Source organism: Heptranchias perlo, unplaced genomic scaffold (assembly GCF_035084215.1).
Source record: "Heptranchias perlo isolate sHepPer1 unplaced genomic scaffold, sHepPer1.hap1 HAP1_SCAFFOLD_76, whole genome shotgun sequence".
Classification (NCBI taxonomy): domain Eukaryota; kingdom Metazoa; phylum Chordata; class Chondrichthyes; order Hexanchiformes; family Hexanchidae; genus Heptranchias; species Heptranchias perlo.
In genome coordinates this window covers 613665-638407 of record NW_027139793.1, presented here as the reverse complement: position 1 = coordinate 638407, position 24743 = coordinate 613665, and positions in this window count along the sequence as shown.

The window sequence follows — 24743 nt, the reverse complement described above, 5'->3', positions numbered from 1 at the left end:
ACTGTGGGTGTGTATATATGAGTGTGATGTTTATATATGAACTGTGGGTGTGTATATATGAGTGTGATGTTTATATATGGACTGTGGGTGTGTATATATGCGTGTGATGTTTATATATGAACTGTGGGTGTGTATATATGAGTGTGATGTTTATATATGAACTGTGGGTGTGTATATATGAGTGTGATATTTATATATGAACTGGGGTGTGTGTACATATGAGTGTGATGTTTATATATGAACTGTGGGTATGTATATATGAGTGCGATGTTTATATATGAACTGTGGGTGTGTATATATGAGTGTGATGTTTATATATGAACTGTGGGTGTGTATAAATGAGTGTGATGTTTATGTATGAACTGTTGGTGTGTATATATGAGTGTGATGTTTATATATGAACTGTGGGTGTGTATATATGAGTGCGATGTTTATATATGGACTGTGGGAGTGTATGTTTGAGTGAGATGTTTACATATGGACTGTAGGTGTGTATATATGAGTGATATGTTTATATATGAACTGTGGGTTTGTATGTATGAGTGTGATGTTTATATATTAACTGTGGGTGTGTATATATGAGTATGATGTTTATATATGAACTGGGGTGTGTATATATGAGTGTGATGTTTACATATGGACTGTGGGTGTGTATATATGAGTGATATGTTTATATATGAACTGTGGGTTTGTATGTATGAGTGTGATGTTTATATATTAACTGTGGGTGTGTATATATGAGTGTGATGTTTATATATGAACTGGGGTGTGTATATATGAGTGTGATGTTTATATATTAACTGTGGGTGTGTAGAAATGAGTGTGATATTTGTATATGGACTGTGGGTGTGTATATATGAGTGTGATGTTTATATATGGACTGTGGGTGTGTATATATGAGTGTGATGTTTATATATGAACTGTGGGTGTGTATATATGAGTGTGATGTTTATTTCCGGACTGTGGGTGTGTATATATGAGTGTGATGTTTATATATGAACTGTGGGTGTGTATATATGAGTGTGATGTTTATATATGAACTGTGGGTGTGTATATATGAGTGTGATGTTTATATATGAACTGTGGGTGTCTATATATGAGTGTGATATTTATATATGAACTGTGGGTGTATATATATGAGTGTGATATTTACATATGAACTGTGGGTGTGTATATATGAGTGTGATATTTATATGTGAACTGTGGGTGTGAATATATGAGTGTGATGTTTATATGTGAACTGTGGGTGTGTATATATGAGTGTGATATTTATATATGAACTGTGGGTGTATATATATGTGTGTGATATTTTCTTTGAACTGGGGTGTGTAAAGATGAGTGCGACGTTTATATATGAACTGTGGGTGTGTATATATGAGTGTGATGTTTATATATGAACTGTGGGTGTGTATATATGAGTGTGATGTTTATATATGAACTGTGGGTGTGTATATATGAGTGTGATGTTTATATATGAACTGTGGGTGTGCATATATGAGTGTGATGTTTATATATGAACTGTGGGTGTGTGTATATGAGTGCGATGTTTATATATGAACTGTGGGTGTGTGTATATGTGTGTGATGTTTATATATGAACTTTGGGTGTGCATCAATGAGTGCGATGTTTATATATGAACTGTGGGTGTGTATATGTGAGTGTGATGTTTATATATGAACTGTGGGTGTGTATATATGAGTGTGATGTATATATATGAACTGTGGGTGTGTATATGTGAGTGTGATGTTTATATATGGACTGTGGGTGTGTATCTATGAGTGTGATGTTTATATATGAACTGTGGGTGTGAATATATGAGTGTGATGTTTATATATGAACTGGGGTGTGTATATATGAGTGTGATGTTTACATATGAACTGGGGTGTGTATATATGAGTGTGATGTTTGTATATGAACTGTGGGTGTGTACATATGAGTGTGATGTTTATATATGAACTGGGGTGTGTATATATGAGTGTGTTGTTTATATATGAACTGTGGGTGTGTACATATGAGTGTGATCTTTATATATGAACTGGGGTGTGTATATATGAGTGTGATGTTTATATATGAACTGTGGGTGTGTATATATGAGTGTGATATTTATATATGAACTGTGGGTGTGTATATATGAGTGCGACGTTTATATATGAACTGTGGGTGTGTATATATGAGTGTGATGTTTATAGATGAACTGTGGGTGTGTATATATGAGTGTGATGTTTATATATGAACTGTGGGTGTGTATATATGAGTGTGATGTTTATATATGAACTGTGGGTGTGTATATATGAGTGTGATATTTTCTATGAACTGTGGGTGTATATATATGAGTGTGATGTTCATGTATGAACTGTGGGTGTGTATATATGAGTGTGATATTTTCTATGAACTGTGGGTGTATATATATGTGTGTGATATTTTCTTTGAACTGGGGTGTGAAAATATGAGTGCGACGTTTATATATGAACTGTGGGTGTGTATATATGAGTGTGATGTTTAGAAAATGGACTGTGGGTGTGTATATGTGAGTGTGATGTTTATGTATGAACTGTGGGTGTGTATATATGAGTGTGATGTTTATATATGAACTGTGGGTGTGCATATATGAGTGTGATGTTTATATATGGACTGTGGGTGTGTATAAATGAGCGTGATGTTTATATATGGACTGTGGGTGTCAATATATGAGTGTGATGTTTATATATGAACTGTGGGTGTATAAAAATGAGTGTGATGTTTATATATGGACTGTGGGTGTGTATATATGAGTGTGATGTTTATATATGAACTGTGGGTGTGTATATATGAGTGTGATGTTTATATATGGACTGTGGGTGTGTATATATGAGTGTGATGTTTATATATGAACTGTGGGTGTGTATATATGAGTGTGATGTTTATATATGAACTGTGGGTGTGTATATATGAGTGTGATATTTATATATGAACTGGTGTATGTGTACATATGAGTGTGATGTTTGTATATGAACTGGGGTGTGTATATATGAGTGTGATGTTTATATATGGACTGTGGGTGTGTATATATGAGTGTGATGTTTATGTATGAACTGTGGGTGTGTATATATGAGTGTGATGTTTATATATGAACTGTGGGTGTGCATATATGAGTGTGATGTTTATATATGGACTGTGGGTGTGTATATATGAGTGTGATGTTTATATATGGACTGTGGGTGTCAATATATGAGTCTGATGTTTATATATGAACTGTGGGTGTATAAAAATGAGTGTGATGTTTATATATGGACTGTGGGTGTGTATATATGAGTGTGATGTTTATATATGAACTGTGGGTGTGTATATATGAGTGTGATGTTTATATATGGACTGTGGGTGTGTATATATGCGTGTGATGTTTATATATGAACTGTGGGTGTGTATATATGAGTGTGATGTTTATATATGAACTGTGGGTGTGTATATATGAGTGTGATATTTATATATGAACTGGGGTGTGTGTACATATGAGTGTGATGTTTATATATGAACTGTGGGTATGTATATATGAGTGCGATGTTTATATATGAACTGTGGGTGTGTATATATGAGTGTGATGTTTATATATGAACTGTGGGTGTGTATAAATGAGTGTGATGTTTATGTATGAACTGTTGGTGTGTATATATGAGTGTGATGTTTATATATGAACTGTGGGTGTGTATATATGAGTGCGATGTTTATATATGGACTGTGGGAGTGTATGTTTGAGTGAGATGTTTACATATGGACTGTAGGTGTGTATATATGAGTGATATGTTTATATATGAACTGTGGGTTTGTATGTATGAGTGTGATGTTTATATATTAACTGTGGGTGTGTATATATGAGTATGATGTTTATATATGAACTGGGGTGTGTATATATGAGTGTGATGTTTATATATTAACTGTGGGTGTGTAGAAATGAGTGTGATATTTGTATATGGACTGTGGGTGTGTATATATGAGTGTGATGTTTATATATGGACTGTGGGTGTGTATATATGAGTGTGATGTTTATATATGAACTGTGGGTGTGTATATATGAGTGTGATGTTTATTTCCGGACTGTGGGTGTGTATATATGAGTGTGATGTTTATATATGAACTGTGGGTGTGTATATATGAGTGTGATGTTTATATATGAACTGTGGGTGTGTATATATGAGTGTGATGTTTATATATGAACTGTGGGTGTCTATATATGAGTGTGATATTTATATATGAACTGTGGGTGTATATATATGAGTGTGATATTTACATATGAACTGTGGGTGTGTATATATGAGTGTGATATTTATATGTGAACTGTGGGTGTGAATATATGAGTGTGATGTTTATATGTGAACTGTGGGTGTGTATATATGAGTGTGATATTTATATATGAACTGTGGGTGTATATATATGTGTGTGATATTTTCTTTGAACTGGGGTGTGTAAAGATGAGTGCGACGTTTATATATGAACTGTGGGTGTGTATATATGAGTGTGATGTTTATATATGAACTGTGGGTGTGTATATATGAGTGTGATGTTTATATATGAACTGTGGGTGTGTATATATGAGTGTGATGTTTATATATGAACTGTGGGTGTGCATATATGAGTGTGATGTTTATATATGAACTGTGGGTGTGTGTATATGAGTGCGATGTTTATATATGAACTGTGGGTGTGTGTATATGTGTGTGATGTTTATATATGAACTTTGGGTGTGCATCAATGAGTGCGATGTTTATATATGAACTGTGGGTGTGTATATGTGAGTGTGATGTTTATATATGAACTGTGGGTGTGTATATATGAGTGTGATGTTTATATATGAACTGTGGGTGTGTATATGTGAGTGTGATGTTTATATATGGACTGTGGGTGTGTATCTATGAGTGTGATGTTTATACATGAACTGTGGGTGTGAATATATGAGTGTGATGTTTATATATGAACTGGGGTGTGTATATATGAGTGTGATGTTTACATATGAACTGGGGTGTGTATATATGAGTGTGATGTTTGTATATGAACTGTGGGTGTGTACATATGAGTGTGATGTTTATATATGAACTGGGGTGTGTATATATGAGTGTGTTGTTTATATATGAACTGTGGGTGTGTACATATGAGTGTGATCTTTATATATGAACTGGGGTGTGTATATATGAGTGTGATGTTTATATATGAACTGTGGGTGTGTATATATGAGTGTGATATTTATATATGAACTGTGGGTGTGTATATGTGAGTGTGATGTTTATATATGAAATGTGGGTGTGTATATATGAGTGTGATGTTTATATATGAACTGTGGGTGTGTATATATGAGTGTGATGTTTATATATGAACTGTGGTTGTGTACATATGAGTGCGATGTTAATATATGAACTGGGGTGTGTATATATGAGAGTGATGTTTTTTTTATGAACTGTGGGTGTGTATATATGAGTGTGATGTTTATATATGAACTGTGGGTGTGTATATATGAGTGTGATGTTTATATATGAACTGTGGGTGTGTATATATGAGTGTGATATTTATATATGAACTGTGGGTGTGTATATATGAGTGTGATGTTTATATATGAACTGTGGGTGTGTATATATGAGTGTGATATTTATATATGAACTGTGGGTGTGTATATATGAGTGTGATATTTTCTATGAACTGTGGGTGTATATATATGAGTGTGATATTTATATATGAACTGTGGGTGTGTATATATGAGTGCGATGTTTATATATGAACTGTGGGTGTGGAAATATGAGTGTGATGTTTATATATGAACTGTGGGTGTGTATATATGAGTGTGATGTTTATATATGAACTGTGGGTGTGTATATATGAGTGCGATGTTTGTATATGAACTGTGGGTGTGGAAATATGAGTGTGATGTATATATATGAACTGTGGGTGAGTATATATGAGTGCGATGTTTATATATCAACTGTGGGTGTGGAAATATGAGTGTGATGTTTATATATGAACTGTGGGTGTGTATATATGAGTGTGATGTTTATATATGAACTGTGGGTGTGTATATATGAGTGTGATATTTTCTATGAACTGTGGGTGTGTATATATATGAGTGTGATGTTTATGTATGAACTGTGGGTGTGTATATATGAGTGTGATATTTTCTATGAACTGTGGGTGTATATATATGTGTGTGATATTTTCTTTGAACTGGAGTGTGTATATATGAGTGTGACGTTTATATATGAACTGTGGGTGTGTATATATTCGTGTGATGTTTATGTATGAACTGTGGGTGTGTATATATGAGTGTGATGTTTATATATGAACTGTGGGTGTGCATATATGAGTGTGATGTTTATATATGGACTGTGGGTGTGTATATATGAGTGTGATATTTATATATGGACTTTGGGTGTCAATATATGAGTCTGATGTTTATATATGAACTGTGGGTGTATAAAAATGAGTGTGATGTTTATATATGGACTGTGGGTGTGTATATATCAGTGTGATGTTTATATATGAACTGTGGGTGTGTATGTATGAGTGTGATGTTTATATATGAACTGTGGGTGTGTATATATGAGTGTGATATTTATATATGAACTGGGGTATGTGTACATATGAGTGTGATGTTTATATATGAACTGTGGGTATGTATATATGAGTGCGATGTTTATATATGAACTGTGGGTGTGTATATATGAGTGTGATGTTTATATATGAACTGTGGGTGTGTATAAATGAGTGTGATTTTTATGTATGAACTGTTGGTGTGTGTATATGAGTGCGATGTTTATATATGGACTGTGGGTGTGTATGTTTGAGTGAGATGTTTACATATGGACTGTGGGTGTGTATATATGAGTGATATGTTTATATATGAACTGGGGTGTGTATATATGAGTGTGATGTTTATATATTAACTGTGGGTGTGTATATACGAGTGTGATGTTTATATATGAACTGTGGGTGTGTATATATGAGTGTGATGTTTATATATGGACGGGGCTGTGTATATATGAGTGTGATGGTTTTTTTGGACTGTGGGTGTGTATATATGAGTGCGATCTTTATATATTAACTGTGGGTGTGCATATATGAGTGTGATGTTTATATATTAACTGTGGGTGTGTATATACGAGTGAGATGTTTATATATGGACTGTGGGTGTGTATCTATGAGTGCGATGTTTATATATTAACTGTGGGTATCTTTTTATCAGTGTGATGTTTATATATGGACTGTGGGTGTGTATATATGAGTGTGATGTTTATATATGAACTGTGGGCGTGTATATATGAGTGTGATGTTTATATCTGGACTGTGGGTGTGTATATATGTGTGTGATGTTTATATGGACTGTGGGTGTGTATATATGAGTGTGATGTTTATATATGGACTGTGGGTGTGTATATATGAGTGTGATTTTTATATATGAACTGTGGGTGTGTATATATGAGTGTGATGTTTATATATGAACTGTGGGTGTGGAAATATGAGTGTGATGTTTATATATGAAATGTGGGTGTGTATATATGAGTGTGATGTTTATATATGAACTGTGGGTGTGTATATATGAGTGTGATATTTTCTATGAACTGTGGGTGTATATATATGAGTGTGATGTTTATGTATGAACTGTGGGTGTGTATATATGAGTGTGATATTTTCTATGAACTGTGGGTGTATATATATGTGTGTGATATTTTCTTTGAACTGGGGTGTGTATATATGAGTGCGACGTTTATATATGAACTGTGGGTGTGTATATATGAGTGTGATGTTTATATATGGACTGTGGGTGTGGAAATATGAGTGTGATGTTTATGTATGAACTGTGGGTGTGTATATATGAGTGTGATGTTTATATATGAACTGTGGGTGTGCATATATGAGTGTGATATTTTCTATGAACTGTGGGTGTATATATATGAGTGTGATATTTATATATGAACTGTGGGTGTGTATATATGAGTGCGATGTTTATATATGAACTGTGGGTGTGGAAATATGAGTGTGATGTTTATATATGAACTGTGGGTGTGTATATATGAGTGTGATGTTTATATATGAACTGTGGGTGTGTATATATGAGTGTGATATTTTCTATGAACTGTGGGTGTTAATATATGAGTGTGATGTTTATGTATGAACTGTGGGTGTGTATATATGAGTGTGATATTTTCTATGAACTGTGGGTGTATATATATGTGTGTGATATTTTCTTTGAACTGGGGTGTGTATATATGAGTGCGACGTTTATATATGAACTGTGGGTGTGTATATATGAGTGTGATGTTTATATATGGACTGTGGGTGTGTATATATGAGTGTGATGTTTATGTATGAACTGTGGGTGTGTATATATGAGTGTGATGTTTATATATGAACTGTGGGTGTGCATATATGAGTGTGATGTTTATATATGGACTGTGGGTGTGTATATATGAGTGTGATGTTTATATATGGACTGTGGGTGTCAATATATGAGTCTGATGTTTATATATGAACTGTGGGTGTATAAAAATGAGTGTGATGTTTATATATGGACTGTGGGTGTGTATATATGAGTGTGATGTTTATATATGAACTGTGGGTGTGTATATATGAGTGTGATGTTTATATATGGACTGTGGGTGTGTATATATGCGTGTGATGTTTATATATGAACTGTGGGTGTGTATATATGAGTGTGATGTTTATATATGAACTGTGGGTGTGTATATATGAGTGTGATATTTATATATGAACTGGGGTGTGTGTACATATGAGTGTGATGTTTATATATGAACTGTGGGTATGTATATATGAGTGCGATGTTTATATATGAACTGTGGGTGTGTATATATGAGTGTGATGTTTATATATGAACTGTGGGTGTGTATAAATGAGTGTGATGTTTATGTATGAACTGTTGGTGTGTATATATGAGTGTGATGTTTATATATGAACTGTGGGTGTGTATATATGAGTGCGATGTTTATATATGGACTGTGGGTGTGTATGTTTGAGTGAGATGTTTACATATGGACTGTGGGTGTGTATATATGAGTGATATGTTTATATATGAACTGTGGGTTTGTATGTATGAGTGTGATGTTTATATATTAACTGTGGGTGTGTATATATGAGTGTGATGTTTATATATGAACTGGGGTGTGTATATATGAGTGTGATGTTTATATATTAACTGTGGGTGTGTAGAAATGAGTGTGATATTTGTATATGGACTGTGGGTGTGTATATATGAGTGTGATGTTTATATATGGACTGTGGGTGTGTATATATGAGTGTGATGTTTATATATGAACTGTGGGTGTGTATATATGAGTGTGATGTTTATTTCCGGACTGTGGGTGTGTATATATGAGTGTGATGTTTATATATGAACTGTGGGTGTGTATATATGAGTGTGATGTTTATATATGAACTGTGGGTGTGTATATATGAGTGTGATGTTTATATATGAACTGTGGGTGTCTATATATGAGTGTGATATTTATATATGAACTGTGGGTGTATATATATGAGTGTGATATTTACATATGAACTGTGGGTGTGTATATATGAGTGTGATATTTATATGTGAACTGTGGGTGTGAATATATGAGTGTGATGTTTATATGTGAACTGTGGGTGTGTATATATGAGTGTGATATTTATATATGAACTGGGGTGTGTGTACATATGAGTGTGATGTTTATATATGAACTGTGGGTATGTATATATGAGTGCGATGTTTATATATGAACTGTGGGTGTGTATATATGAGTGTGATGTTTATATATGAACTGTGGGTGTGTATAAATGAGTGTGATGTTTATGTATGAACTGTTGGTGTGTATATATGAGTGTGATGTTTATATATGAACTGTGGGTGTGTATATATGAGTGCGATGTTTATATATGGACTGTGGGTGTGTATGTTTGAGTGAGATGTTTACATATGGACTGTGGGTGTGTATATATGAGTGATATGTTTATATATGAACTGTGGGTTTGTATGTATGAGTGTGATGTTTATATATTAACTGTGGGTGTGTATATATGAGTGTGATGTTTATATATGAACTGGGGTGTGTATATATGAGTGTGATGTTTATATATTAACTGTGGGTGTGTAGAAATGAGTGTGATATTTGTATATGGACTGTGGGTGTGTATATATGAGTGTGATGTTTATATATGGACTGTGGGTGTGTATATATGAGTGTGATGTTTATATATGAACTGTGGGTGTGTATATATGAGTGTGATGTTTATTTCCGGACTGTGGGTGTGTATATATGAGTGTGATGTTTATATATGAACTGTGGGTGTGTATATATGAGTGTGATGTTTATATATGAACTGTGGGTGTGTATATATGAGTGTGATGTTTATATATGAACTGTGGGTGTCTATATATGAGTGTGATATTTATATATGAACTGTGGGTGTATATATATGAGTGTGATATTTACATATGAACTGTGGGTGTGTATATATGAGTGTGATATTTATATGTGAACTGTGGGTGTGAATATATGAGTGTGATGTTTATATGTGAACTGTGGGTGTGTATATATGAGTGTGATATTTATATATGAACTGTGGGTGTATATATATGTGTGTGATATTTTCTTTGAACTGGGGTGTGTATATATGAGTGCGACGTTTATATATGAACTGTGGGTGTGTATATATGAGTGTGATGTTTATATATGAACTGTGGGTGTGTATATATGAGTGTGATGTTTATATATGAACTGTGGGTGTGTATATATGAGTGTGATGTTTATATATGAACTGTGGGTGTGCATATATGAGTGTGATGTTTATATATGAACTGTGGGTGTGTGTATATGAGTGCGATGTTTATATATGAACTGTGGGTGTGTGTATATGTGTGTGATGTTTATATATGAACTTTGGGTGTGCATCTATGAGTGCGATGTTTATATATGAACTGTGGGTGTGTATATATGAGTGTGATGTTTATATATGAACTGTGGGTGTGTATATATGAGTGTGATGTTTATATATGAACTGTGGGTGTGTAGAAATGAGTGTGATGTTTATATATGAACTGTGGGTCTGTATATATGAGTGTGAAGTTTATATATGAACTGTGGGTGTGTATATATGAGTGTGATGTTTATATATGAACTGTTGGTGTGTATATATGAGTGTGATATTTATATATGAACTGTGAGTGTTTATATATGAGTGTGATGTTTATCTCTGGACTGTGGGTGTGTATGTATGAGTGTGATGTTTATATATGAACTGTGGGTGTGTATATATGAGTGTGATGTTTATATATGAACTGTGGGTGTGTAGAGATGAGTGTGATGTTTATATATGAACTGGGGTGTGTATATATGAGTGTGATGTTTACATATGAACTGGGGTGTGTATATATGAGTGTGATGTTTATATATGAACTGTGGGTGTGTATATATGAGTGTGATGTTTATATATAAACTGTGGGTGTGTATATATGAGTGTGATGTTTATATATGAACTGTGGGTGTGTATATATGAGTGTGATGTTTATATATGGACTGCGGCTGTGTATATATGAGTGTGATATTTATATATGGACTGTGGGTGTGTATATATGAGTGTGATGTTTATATATGAACTGTGGGTGTGTATATATGAGTGTGTTGTTTATATATGGACTGTGGGTGTGTATATATGAGTGTGATGTTTATATATGAACTGTGGGTGTTTATATATGAGTGTGATATTTATATGTGAACTGTGGGTGTGTATATATGAGTGTGATGTTTATATATGAACTGTGGGTCTGTATATATGAGTGTGATGTTTATATATGAACTGTGGGTGTGTATATATGAGTGTGATATTTATATATGAACTGTGGGTGTGTATATATGAGTGTGATGTTTATATATGAACTGTGGGTGTGTATATATGAGTGTGATATTTATATATGAACTGTGGGTGTGTATATATGAGTGCGACGTTTATATATGAACTGTGGGTGTGTATATATGAGTGTGATGTTTATATATGAACTGTGGGTGTGTATATATGAGTGTGATGTTTATATATGGACTGTGGGTGTGTATATATGAGTGTGGTGTTTATGTGTGAACTGTGGGTGTGTATATATGAGTGTGATGTTCATATATGGACTGTGGGTGTGTATATATGAGTGTGGTGTTTATGTATGAACTGTGGGTTTGTATATATGAGTTTGATGTTTATAGATGAACTGTGGGTGTGTATATATGAGTGTGATGTTTATATATGAACTGTGGGTGTGTATATATGAGTGTGATATTTATATGTGAACTGTGGGTGTGTATATATGAGTGTGATGTTTATATATGAACTGTGGGTCTGTATATATGAGTGTGATGTTTATATATGAACTGTGGGTGTGTATATATGAGTGTGATATTTATGTATGAACTGTGGGTGTGTATATATGAGTGTGATGTTTATATATGAACTGTGGGTGTGTATATATGAGTGTGATATTTATATATGAACTGTGGGTGTGTATATATGAGTGCGATGTTTATATATGGACTGTGGGTGTGTATGTTTGAGTGAGATGTTTACATATGGACTGTGGGTGTGTATATATGAGTGATATGTTTATATATGAACTGTGGGTTTGTATGTATGAGTGTGATGTTTATATATTAACTGTGGGTGTGTATATATGAGTGTGATGTTTATATATGAACTGGGGTGTGTATATATGAGTGTGATGTTTATATATGAACTGTGGGTGTGTATATATGAGTGTGACATTTATGTATGAACTGTGGGTGTGTATATATGAGTGTGATGTTTATATATGAACTGTGGGTGTGTATATATGAGTGTGATATTTATATATGAACTGTGGGTGTGTATATATGAGTGCGATGTTTATATATGGACTGTGGGTGTGTATGTTTGAGTGAGATGTTTACATATGGACTGTGGGTGTGTATATATGAGTGATATGTTTATATATGGACTGTGGGTGTGTATGTTTGAGTGAGATGTTTACATATGGACTGTGGGTGTGTATATATGAGTGATATGTTTATATATGAACTGTGGGTGTGTATATATGAGTGTGATATTTATATATGAACTGTGGGTGTGTAGAAATGAGTGTGATGTTTATATATGAACTGTGGGTGTGTATATATGAGTGTGATGTTTATATATGGACTGTGGGTGTGTATATATGAGTGTGGTGTTTATGTATGAACTGTGGGTGTGTGTATATGAGTGTGATGTTCATATATGGACTGTGGGTGTGTATATATGAGTGTGGTGTTTATGTATGAACTGTGGGTGTGTATATATGAGTGTGATATTTATATATGGACTGTGGGTGTGTATACATGAGTGTGATGTTTATATATGGACTGTGGGTGTCAATATATGAGTCTGATGTTTATATATGAACTGTGGGTGTATAAAAATGAGTGTGATGTTTATATATGGACTGTGGGTGTGTATATATGAGTGTGATGTTTATATATGAACTGTGGGTGTGTATATATGAGTGTGATGTTTATATATGGACTGTGGGTTTGTATATATGAGTGTGATGTTTATGTATGAACTGTTGGTGTGTATATATGAGTGTGATGTTTATATATGAACTGTGGGTGTGTATATATGAGTGTGATGTTTATATATGGACTGTGGGTGTGTATGTTTGAGTGAGATGTTTACATATGGACTGTGGGTGTATATATGAGTGATATTTTTATATATGAACTGTGGGTGTGTATATATGAGTGTGATGTTTATATATGAACTGTGGGTGTGTATATATGAGTGTGATGTTTATATATTAACTGTGGGTCTGTATATATGAGTGTGATGTTTATATATTAACTGTCGTTGTGCATATATGAGTGTGATGTATATATATGAACTGGGGTGTGTATATATGAGTGTGATGTTTATATCTGAACTGTGGGTGTGTAGAGATGAGTGTGATGTTTATATATGAACTGGGGTGTGTATATATGAGTGTGATGTTTACATATGAACTGGGGTGTGTATATATGAGTGTGATGTTTATATATGAACTGTGGGTGTGTATATATGAGTGTGATGTTTATATATGAACTGTGGGTGTGTATATATGAGTGTGTTGTTTATAATTGGACTGCGGCTGTGTATATATGAGTGTGATGTTTATATATGGACTGTGGGTGTGTATATATGAGTGTGATGTTTATATATGAACTGTGGGTGTGTATATATGAGTGTGATGTTTATATATGGACTGTGGGTGTGTATATATGAGTGTGATGTTTATATATTAACTGTGGGTGTGTATATATGAGTGTGATGTTTATAGATGAACTGTGGGTGTGTATATATGAGTGTGATGTTTATATATGAACTGTGGGTGTGTATATATGAGTGTGATATTTATATGTGAACTGTGGGTGTGTATATATGAGTGTGATGTTTATATATGAACTGTGGGTTTGTATATATGAGTGTGATGTTTATAGATGAACTGTGGGTATCTTTTTATCAGTGTGATGTTTATATATGGACTGTGGGTGTGTATATATGAGTGTGATGTTTATATATGAACTGTGGGTGTGTATATATGAGTGTGATGCTTATATATGAACTGTGGGTGTGTATATATGAGTGTGATGTTTATATATGGACTGTGGGTGTGTATATATGAGTGTGATGTTTATATATTAACTGTGGGTGTGTATATATGAGTGTGATGTTTATATATGAAATGTGGGTGTGTATCTATGAGTGTGATGTTTATATATGAACTGTAGGTGTGTATATGTGAGTGAGATGTTTATATATGAACTGTGGGTGTGTATATATGAGTGTGATGTTTATATATGGACTGTGGGTGTGTATATATGAGTGTGATATTTTCTTTGAACTGGGGTGTGTATATATGAGTATGATGTTTATATATGGACTGTGGGTGTGTATATATGAGTGTGATGTTTATATATGAACTGTGAGGGTATAAAAATGAGTGTGATGTTCATATATGAACTGTGGGTGTGAACATATGAGTGTGATGTTTACATATGAACTGTAGGTGTGTATATATGAGTGTGATGTTTATATTTGGACTGTCGGTGTGTATATATGAGTGTGATGTTTATGTATGAACTGTGGATGTATATATATGAGTGTGATGTTTATATATGAACTGTGGGTGTGTATATATGAGTGTGATGTTTATATATGAACTGTTGGTGTGTATATATGAGTGCGATGTTTATATATGGACTGCGGGTGTGTATATATGAGTGTGATGTTTATATATGAACTGTGCGTGTGTATATATGAGTGTGATGTTTTTATATGAACTGTGGGTGTGTATATATGAGTGTGATGTTTATATATGAACTGTGGGTGTGTATATATGAGTGTGATGTTTTTATATGAACTGTGGGTGTGTATATATGAGTGTGATGTTTATATATGAACTGTGGGTCTGTATATATGAGTGTGATGTTTATATATGAACTGTGGGTGTGTATATATGAGTGTGATATTTATATGTGAACTGTGGGTGTGTATATATGAGTGTGATGTTTATATATGAACTGTGGGTTTGTATATATGAGTGTGATGTTTATAGATGAACTGTGGGTGTGTATATATGAGTGTGATGTTTATATATGAACTGTGGGTGTGTATATATGAGTGTGATATTTATATGTGAACTGTGGGTGTGTATATATGAGTGTGATGTTTATATATGAACTGTGGGTCTGTATATATGAGTGTGATGTTTATATATGAACTGTGGGTGTGTATATATGAGTGTGATATTTATATATGAACTGTGGGTGTGTATATATGAGTGTGAAGTTTATAATTGGACTGCGGCTGTGCATATATGAGTGTGATGTTTATATATGGACTGTGGGTGTGTATATATGAGTGTGATGTTTATATATGAACTGTGGGTGTGTATATATGAGTGTGATGTTTATATATGGACTGTGGGTGTGTATATATGAGTGTGATGTTTATATATTAACTGTGGGTGTGTATATATGAGTGTGATGTTTATAGATGAACTGTGGGTGTGTATATATGAGTGTGATGTTTATATATGAACTGTGGGTGTGTATATATGAGTGTGATATTTATATGTGAACTGTGGGTGTGTATATATGAGTGTGATGTTTATATATGAACAGTGGGTCTGTATATATGAGTGTGATGTTTATATATGAACTGTGGGTGTGTATATATGAGTGTGATATTTATATATGAACTGTGGGTGTGTATATATGAGTGTGATGTTTATATATGAACTGTAGGTGTGTATATATGAGTGTGATATTTATATATGAACTGTGGGTGTGTATATATGAGTGCGACGTTTATATATGAACTGTGGGTGTGTATATATGAGTGTGATGTTTATATATGACCTGTAGGTGTGTATATGTGAGTGTGATGTTTATATATGGACTGTGGGTGTGTATATATGAGTGTGGTGTTTATGTATGAACTGTGGGTGTGTATATATGAGTGTGATGTTCATATATGGACTGTGGGTGTGTATATATGAGTGTGGTGTTTATAGATGAACTGTGGGTGTGTATATATGAGTGTGATGTTTATATATGAACTGTGGGTGTGTATATATGAGTGTGATATTTATATGTGAACTGTGGGTGTGTATATATGAGTGTGATGTTTATATATGAACTGTGGGTCTGTATATATGAGTGTGATGTTTATATATGAACTGTGGGTGTGTATATATGAGTGTGATATTTATATATGAACTGTGGGTGTGTATATATGAGTGTGATGTTTATATATGAACTGTGGGTGTGTATATATGAGTCTGATATTTATATATGAACTGTGGGTGTGTATATATGAGTGCGACGTTTATATATGAACTGTGGGTGTGTATATATGAGTGTGATGTTTATATATGAACTGTGGGTGTGTATATATGAGTGTGATGTTTATATATGGACTGTGGGTGTGTATATATGAGTGTGGTGTTTATGTATGAACTGTGGGTGTGTATATATGAGTGTGATATTTATATATGGACTGTGGGTGTGTATACATGAGTGTGATGTTTATATATGGACTGTGGGTGTCAATATATGAGTCTGATGTTTATATATGAACTGTGGGTGTATAAAAATGAGTGTGATGTTTATATATGGACTGTGGGTGTGTATATATGAGTGTGATGTTTATATATGAACTGTGGGTGTGTATATATGAGTGTGATGTTTATATATGGACTGTGGGTGTGTATATATGAGTGTGATGTTTATGTATGAACTGTTGGTGTGTATATATGAGTGTGATGTTTATATATGAACTGTGGGTGTGTATATATGAGTGCGATGTTTATATATGGACTGTGGGTGTGTATGTTTGAGTGAGATGTTTACATATGGACTGTGGGTGTATATATGAGTGATATTTTTATATATGAACTGTGGGTGTGTATATATGAGTGTGATGTTTATATATGAACTGTGGGTGTGTATATATGAGTGTGATGTTTATATATTAACTGTGGGTGTGTATATATGAGTGTGATGTTTATATATTAACTGTCGTTGTGCATATATGAGTGTGATGTTTATATATGAACTGGGGTGTGTATATATGAGTGTGATGTTTATATCTGAACTTTAGGTGTGTATATATGAGTGTGATGTTTATATATGGACTGTGGGTGTGTATATATGAGTGTGATGTTCATATATGGACTGTGGTTGTGTATATATGAGTGTGATGTTTACATATGAACTGGGGTGTGTATATTTCAGTGTGATGTTTATATATGGACTGTGGGTGTATATATATGAGTGTGATTTTTATATATGAACTGTGGGTGTATATATATGAGTGAGATGTTTATATATGAACTGAGGGTGTGTATATATGAGTGTGATGTTTATATATGGACTGTGGGTGTGTATATATGAGTGTGATGTTTATATATGGACTGTGGGTGTGTACATATGAGTGTGATGTTTACATATGAACTGGTGTGTGTATATTTCAGTGTGATGTTTATATATGGACTGTGGGTGTGTATATATGAGTGTGATGTTTATATATGAACTGTGGGTGTGTATATATGAGTGAGATGTTTATATATGAACTGTGGGTGTGTATATATGAGTGTGATGTTTATATATGAACTGTGGGTGTGTATATATGAGTGTGATGTTTATATATGGACTGTGGGTGTGCATATATGAGTGTGACGTTTACATATGAACTGGGGTGCGTGTATTTCAGTGTGATGTTTATGTATGGACTGTGGGTGTGTATATATGAGTGTGATGTTTATATATGAACTGTGGGTGTGTATATATGAGTGAGATGTTTATATATGAACTGTGGGTGTGTATATATGAGTGTGATGTTTGTATATGAACTGTGGGTGTGTATATATGAGTGTGATATTTATATATGAACTGTGGGTGTATATATATGAGTGTGATGATTATATATGAACTGTGGGTGTGTATATATGAGTGTGATGTTTATATATGAACTGTGGGTGTATATATATGAGTGTGATTTTTATATATGAACTGTGGGTGTATATATATATGAGTGTGATATTTTCTTTGAACTGGGGTGTGTATCTCTGAGTGTGATGTTTATATATGGACTGTGGGTGTGTATATATGAGTGTGATGTTTATATATGAACTGTGGTTGTATAAAAATGAGTGTGATGTTTATATATGAACTGTGGTTGTGAATATATGAGTGTGATGTTTATTTCTGAACTGTAGGTGTGTATATATGAGTGTGATGTTTATATATGGACTGTCGGTGTGTATATATGAGTGTGATGTTTATATATGAACTGTGGATGTATATATATGAGTGTGATGTTTATATATGAACTGTGGGTGTGTATATATGAGTGTGATGTTTATATATGAACTGTTGGTGTGTATATATGAGTGCGATGTTTATATATGGACTGAGGGTGTTTATATATGAGTGTGATGTTTATATATGAACTGTGGGTGTGTATATATGAGTGTGATGTTTATATATGAACTGTGGGTGTGTATATATGAGTGTGATGTTTATATATGGACTGTGGGTGTGTATATATGAGTGCGAAATTTATATATGAACTGTGGGTGTGTATATATGAGTGTGATGTTTATATATGAACTGTGGGTGCATATATATGAGTGTGATGTTTATATATGAACTGTGGGTGTGTATATATGAGTGCGATGTTAATATATGAACTGGGGTGTGTACATATGAGTGCGATGTTTATATTTGAACTGTGGGTGTGTATATCTGAGTGTGATGTTTATATATGAACTGTGGGTGCATATTTATGAGTGTGAAATTTATATATGAACTGTGGGTGTGTATATATGAGTGTGATGTTTATATATGGACTGTGGTGTGTATATATGAGTGTGATGTTTATATATGGACTGGGTGTGTATATATGAGTGCGATCTTTATATATTAACTGTGGGTGTGTATATATGAGTGTGATGTTTATATATTAACTGTGGGTGTGTATATATGAGTGTGATGTTTACATATGGATTGTGGGTGTGTATATATGAGTGTGATGTTTATATATGAACTGTGGGTGTGTTTTTATGAGTGTGATGTTTATATATGAACTGTGGGTGTGTATATATGAGTGTGATGTTTATATATGAACTGTGGGTGTGTATATACGAGTGTGATGTTTATATATGAACTGTGGGTGTGTATATATGAGTGTGATGTTTATATATGGACTGGGGTGTGTATATATGAGTGTGATGTTGAAATATGGACTGTGGGTGTGTATATATGAGTGCGATCTTTATATATTAACTGTTGGTGTGCATATATGAGTGTGATGTTTATATATTAACTGTGGGTGTGTATATACGAGTGAGATGTTTGTATATGGACTGTGGGTGTGTATCGATGAGTGCGATGTTTATATATTAACTGTGGGTATCTTTTTATCAGTGTGATGTTTATATATGGACTGTGGGTGTGTATATATGAGTGTGATGTTTATATATGAACTGTGGGTGTGTATATATGAGTGTGATGTTTATATATGAACTGTGGGTGTGTATATATGAGTGTGATGTTTATATATGGACTGTGGGTGTGTATATATGAGTGTGATGTTTATATATTAACTGTGGGTGTGTATATATGAGTGTGATGTTTATATATGAAATGTGGGTGTGTATCTATGAGTGTGATGTTTATATATGAACTGTGGGTGTGTATATGTGAGTGAGATGTTTATATATGAACTGTGGGTGTGTATATATGAGTGTGATGTTTATATATGGACTGTGGGTGTGTATATATGAGTGTGATATTTTCTTTGAACTGGGGTGTGTATATATGAGTATGATGTTTATATATGGACTGTGGGTGTGTATATATGAGTGTGATGTTTATATATGAACTGTGAGGGTATAAAAATGAGTGTGATGTTCATATATGAACTGTGGGTGTGAACATATGAGTGTGATGTTTACATATGAACTGTAGGTGTGTATATATGAGTGTGATGTTTATATTTGGACTGTCGGTGTGTATATATGAGTGTGATGTTTATATATGAACTGTGGATGTATATATATGAGTGTGATGTTTATATATGAACTGTGGGTGTGTATATATGATTGTGATGTTTATATATGAACTGTTGGTGTGTATATATGAGTGCGATGTTTATATATGGACTGCGGGTGTGTATATATGAGTGTGATGTTTATATATGAACTGTGCGTGTGTATATATGAGTGTGATGTTTTTATATGAACTGTGGGTGTGTATATATGAGTGTGATGTTTATATATGAACTGTGGGTGTGTATATATGAGTGTGATGTTTTTATATGAACTGTGGGTGTGTATATATGAGTGCGATGTTTATATATGGACTGTGGGTGTGTATATATGAGTGTGAAGTTTATATATTAACTGTGGGTGTGAGTATATGAGTGTGATGTTTATATATTAACTGTGGGTGTGTATCTATGAGTGTGATGTTTATATATGAACTGTTGGTGTGCATATATGAGTGTGATGTTTATATATGAACTGTGGGTGTGTATATATGAGTGTGATGTTTATATATTAACTGTGGGTGTGTATATATGAGTGTGATGTTTATATATGAAATGTGGGTGTGTATCTATGAGTGTGATGTTTGCATATGAACAGTGGGTGTGTATCTATGAGTGTGATGTTTATATATGAACTGTGGGTGTGTATATATGAGTGCGATGTTTATATATGGACTGTGGGTGTGTATATATGAGTGTGATGTTTATATATGAACTGTGGGTGTGTATATATGAGTGTGATGTTTATATATTAACTGTGGGTGTGTATATATGAGTGTGATGTTTATATATGAACTGTGGGTGCATATATGTGAGTGTAATGTTTATATTTAAACTGTGGGTGTGTTTACATGAGTGTGATGTTTATATATGAACTGTGGGTGTGTATATATGAGTGTGATGTTTATATATGAACTGTGGGTGTGTATATATGAGTGTGATGTTTATATATGGACTGGGGTGTGTATATATGAGTGTGATGTTTATATATGAACTGCGGGTGTGTATATATGAGTGTGATGTTTATATATGAACTGTGGGTGTGTATATATGAGTGTTATGTTTATATATGGACTGGGGTGTGTATATATGAGTGTGATGTTTATATATGGACTGTGGGTGTGTATATATGAGTGTGATGTTTATATATGGACTGTGGGTGTGTATATATGAGTGTGATGTTTATATATTAACTGTAGGTGTGTATATATGAGTGTGATGGTTATATATGAAATGTGGGTGTGTATCTATGAGTGTGATGTTTATATATGAACTGTGGGTGTGTACATGTGAGTGAGATGTTTATATATGAACTGTGGGTGTGTATATATGAGTGTGATGTTTATATATGGACTGTGGGTGTGTATATATGAGTGTGATATTTTCTTTGAACTGGGGTGTGTATATATGAGTATGATGTTTATATATGGACTGTGGGTGTGTATATATGAGTGTGATGTTTATATATGAACTGTGAGGGTATAAAAATGAGTGTGATGTTCATATATGAACTGTGGGTGTGAACATATGAGTGTGATGTTTACATATGAACTGTAGGTGTGTATATATGAGTGTGATGTTTATATTTGGACTGTCGGTGTGTATATATGAGTGTGATGTTTATATATGAACTGTGGATGTATATATATGAGTGTGATGTTTATATATGAACTGTGGGTGTGTATATATGAGTGTAATGTTTATATATGAACTGTTGGTGTGTATATATGAGTGCGATGTTTATATATGGACTGCGGGTGTGGCAATATGAGTGTGATGTTTATATATGAACTGTGGGTGTGTATATATGAGTGTGATGTTTATATATGGACTGTGGGTGTGTCTATATGAGTGTGATGTTTATATACGAACTGTGGATGTATATATATGAGTGTGATGTTTATATATGAACTGTGGGTGTGTATATGTGAGTGTGATATTTATATATGAACTGTGGGTGTGTATAGATGAGTGTGATGTTTATATATGAACTGTCGGTGTGTATATGTGAGTGTGATGTTTATATATGAACTGTGGGTGCATATATATGAGTGTGATGTTTATATATGAACTGTGGGTGTGTATATATGAGTGTGATGTTTATATATGAACTGTGGGTGTGTATATATGAGTGTGATGTTTATATATGAACTGTGGGTGTGTATATATGAGTGTGATGTTTATATATGAACTGTGGGTGTGTATATATGAGTGTGATGTTTATATATGAACTGTGGGTGTGTATATATGAGTGCGATGTTTAGAAATGAACTGTGGGTGCATAGATATGAGTGTGATGTTTATATATGAACTGTGGGTGTGTATATATGAGTGCGATGTTTATATATGAACTGTGGGTGCATATATATGAGTGTGATGTTTATATATGAACTGTGGGTGCATATATATGAGTGTGATGTTTATATATGAACTGTGGGTGTGTATCTATGAGTGTGATGTTTATATATGAACTGTGGGTGTGTATATGTGAGTGAGATGTTTATATATGAACTGTGGGTGTGTATATATGAGTGTGATGTTTATATATGGACTGTGGGTGTGTATATATGAGTGTGATATTTTCTTTGAACTGGGGTGTGTATATATGAGTATGATGTTTATATATGGACTGTGGGTGTGTATATATGAGTGTGATGTTTATATATGAACTGTGAGGGTATAAAAATGAGTGTGATGTTCATATATGAACTGTGGGTGTGAACATATGAGTGTGATGTTTACATATGAACTGTAGGTGTGTATATATGAGTGTGATGTTTATATTTGGACTGTCGGTGTGTATATATGAGTGTGATGTTTATATATGAACTGTGGATGTATATATATGAGTGTGATGTTTATATATGAACTGTGGGTGTGTATATATGATTGTGATGTTTATATATGAACTGTTGGTGTGTATATATGAGTGCGATGTTTATATATGGACTGCGGGTGTGTATATATGAGTGTGATGTTTATATATGAACTGTGCGTGTGTATATATGAGTGTGATGTTTTTATATGAACTGTGGGTGTGTATATATGAGTGTGATGTTTATATATGAACTGTGGGTGTGTATATATGAGTGTGATGTTTTTATATGAACTGTGGGTGTGTATATATGAGTGCGATGTTTATATATGGACTGTGGGTGTGTATATATGAGTGTGAAGTTTATATATTAACTGTGGGTGTGAGTATATGAGTGTGATGTTTATATATTAACTGTGGGTGTGTATCTATGAGTGTGATGTTTATATATGAACTGTTGGTGTGCATATATGAGTGTGATGTTTATATATGAACTGTGGGTGTGTATATATGAGTGTGATGTTTATATATTAACTGTGGGTGTGTATATATGAGTGTGATGTTTATATATGAAATGTGGGTGTGTATCTATGAGTGTGATGTTTGCATATGAACAGTGGGTGTGTATCAATGAGTGTGATGTTTATATATGAACTGTGGGTGTGTATATATGAGTGCGATGTTTATATATGGACTGTGGGTGTGTATATATGAGTGTGATGTTTATATATGAACTGTGGGTGCATATATGTGAGTGTAATGTTTATATTTAAACTGTGGGTGTGTTTACATGAGTGTGATGTTTATATATGAACTGTGGGTGTGTATATATGAGTGTGATGTTTATATATGAACTGTGGGTGTGTATATATGAGTGTGATGTTTATATATGAACTGCGGGTGTGTATATATGAGTGTGATGTTTATATATGAACTGTGGGTGTGTATATATGAGTGTTATGTTTATATATGGACTGGGGTGTGTATATATGAGTGTGATGTTTATATATGGACTGTGGGTGTGTATATATGAGTGTGATGTTTATATATGGACTGTGGGTGTGTATATATGAGTGTGATGTTTATATATTAACTGTAGGTGTGTATATATGAGTGTGATGGTTATATATGAAATGTGGGTGTGTATCTATGAGTGTGATGTTTATATATGAACTGTGGGTGTGTACATGTGAGTGAGATGTTTATATATGAACTGTGGGTGTGTATATATGAGTGTGATGTTTATATATGGACTGTGGGTGTGTATATATGAGTGTGATATTTTCTTTGAACTGGGGTGTGTATATATGAGTATGATGTTTATATATGGACTGTGGGT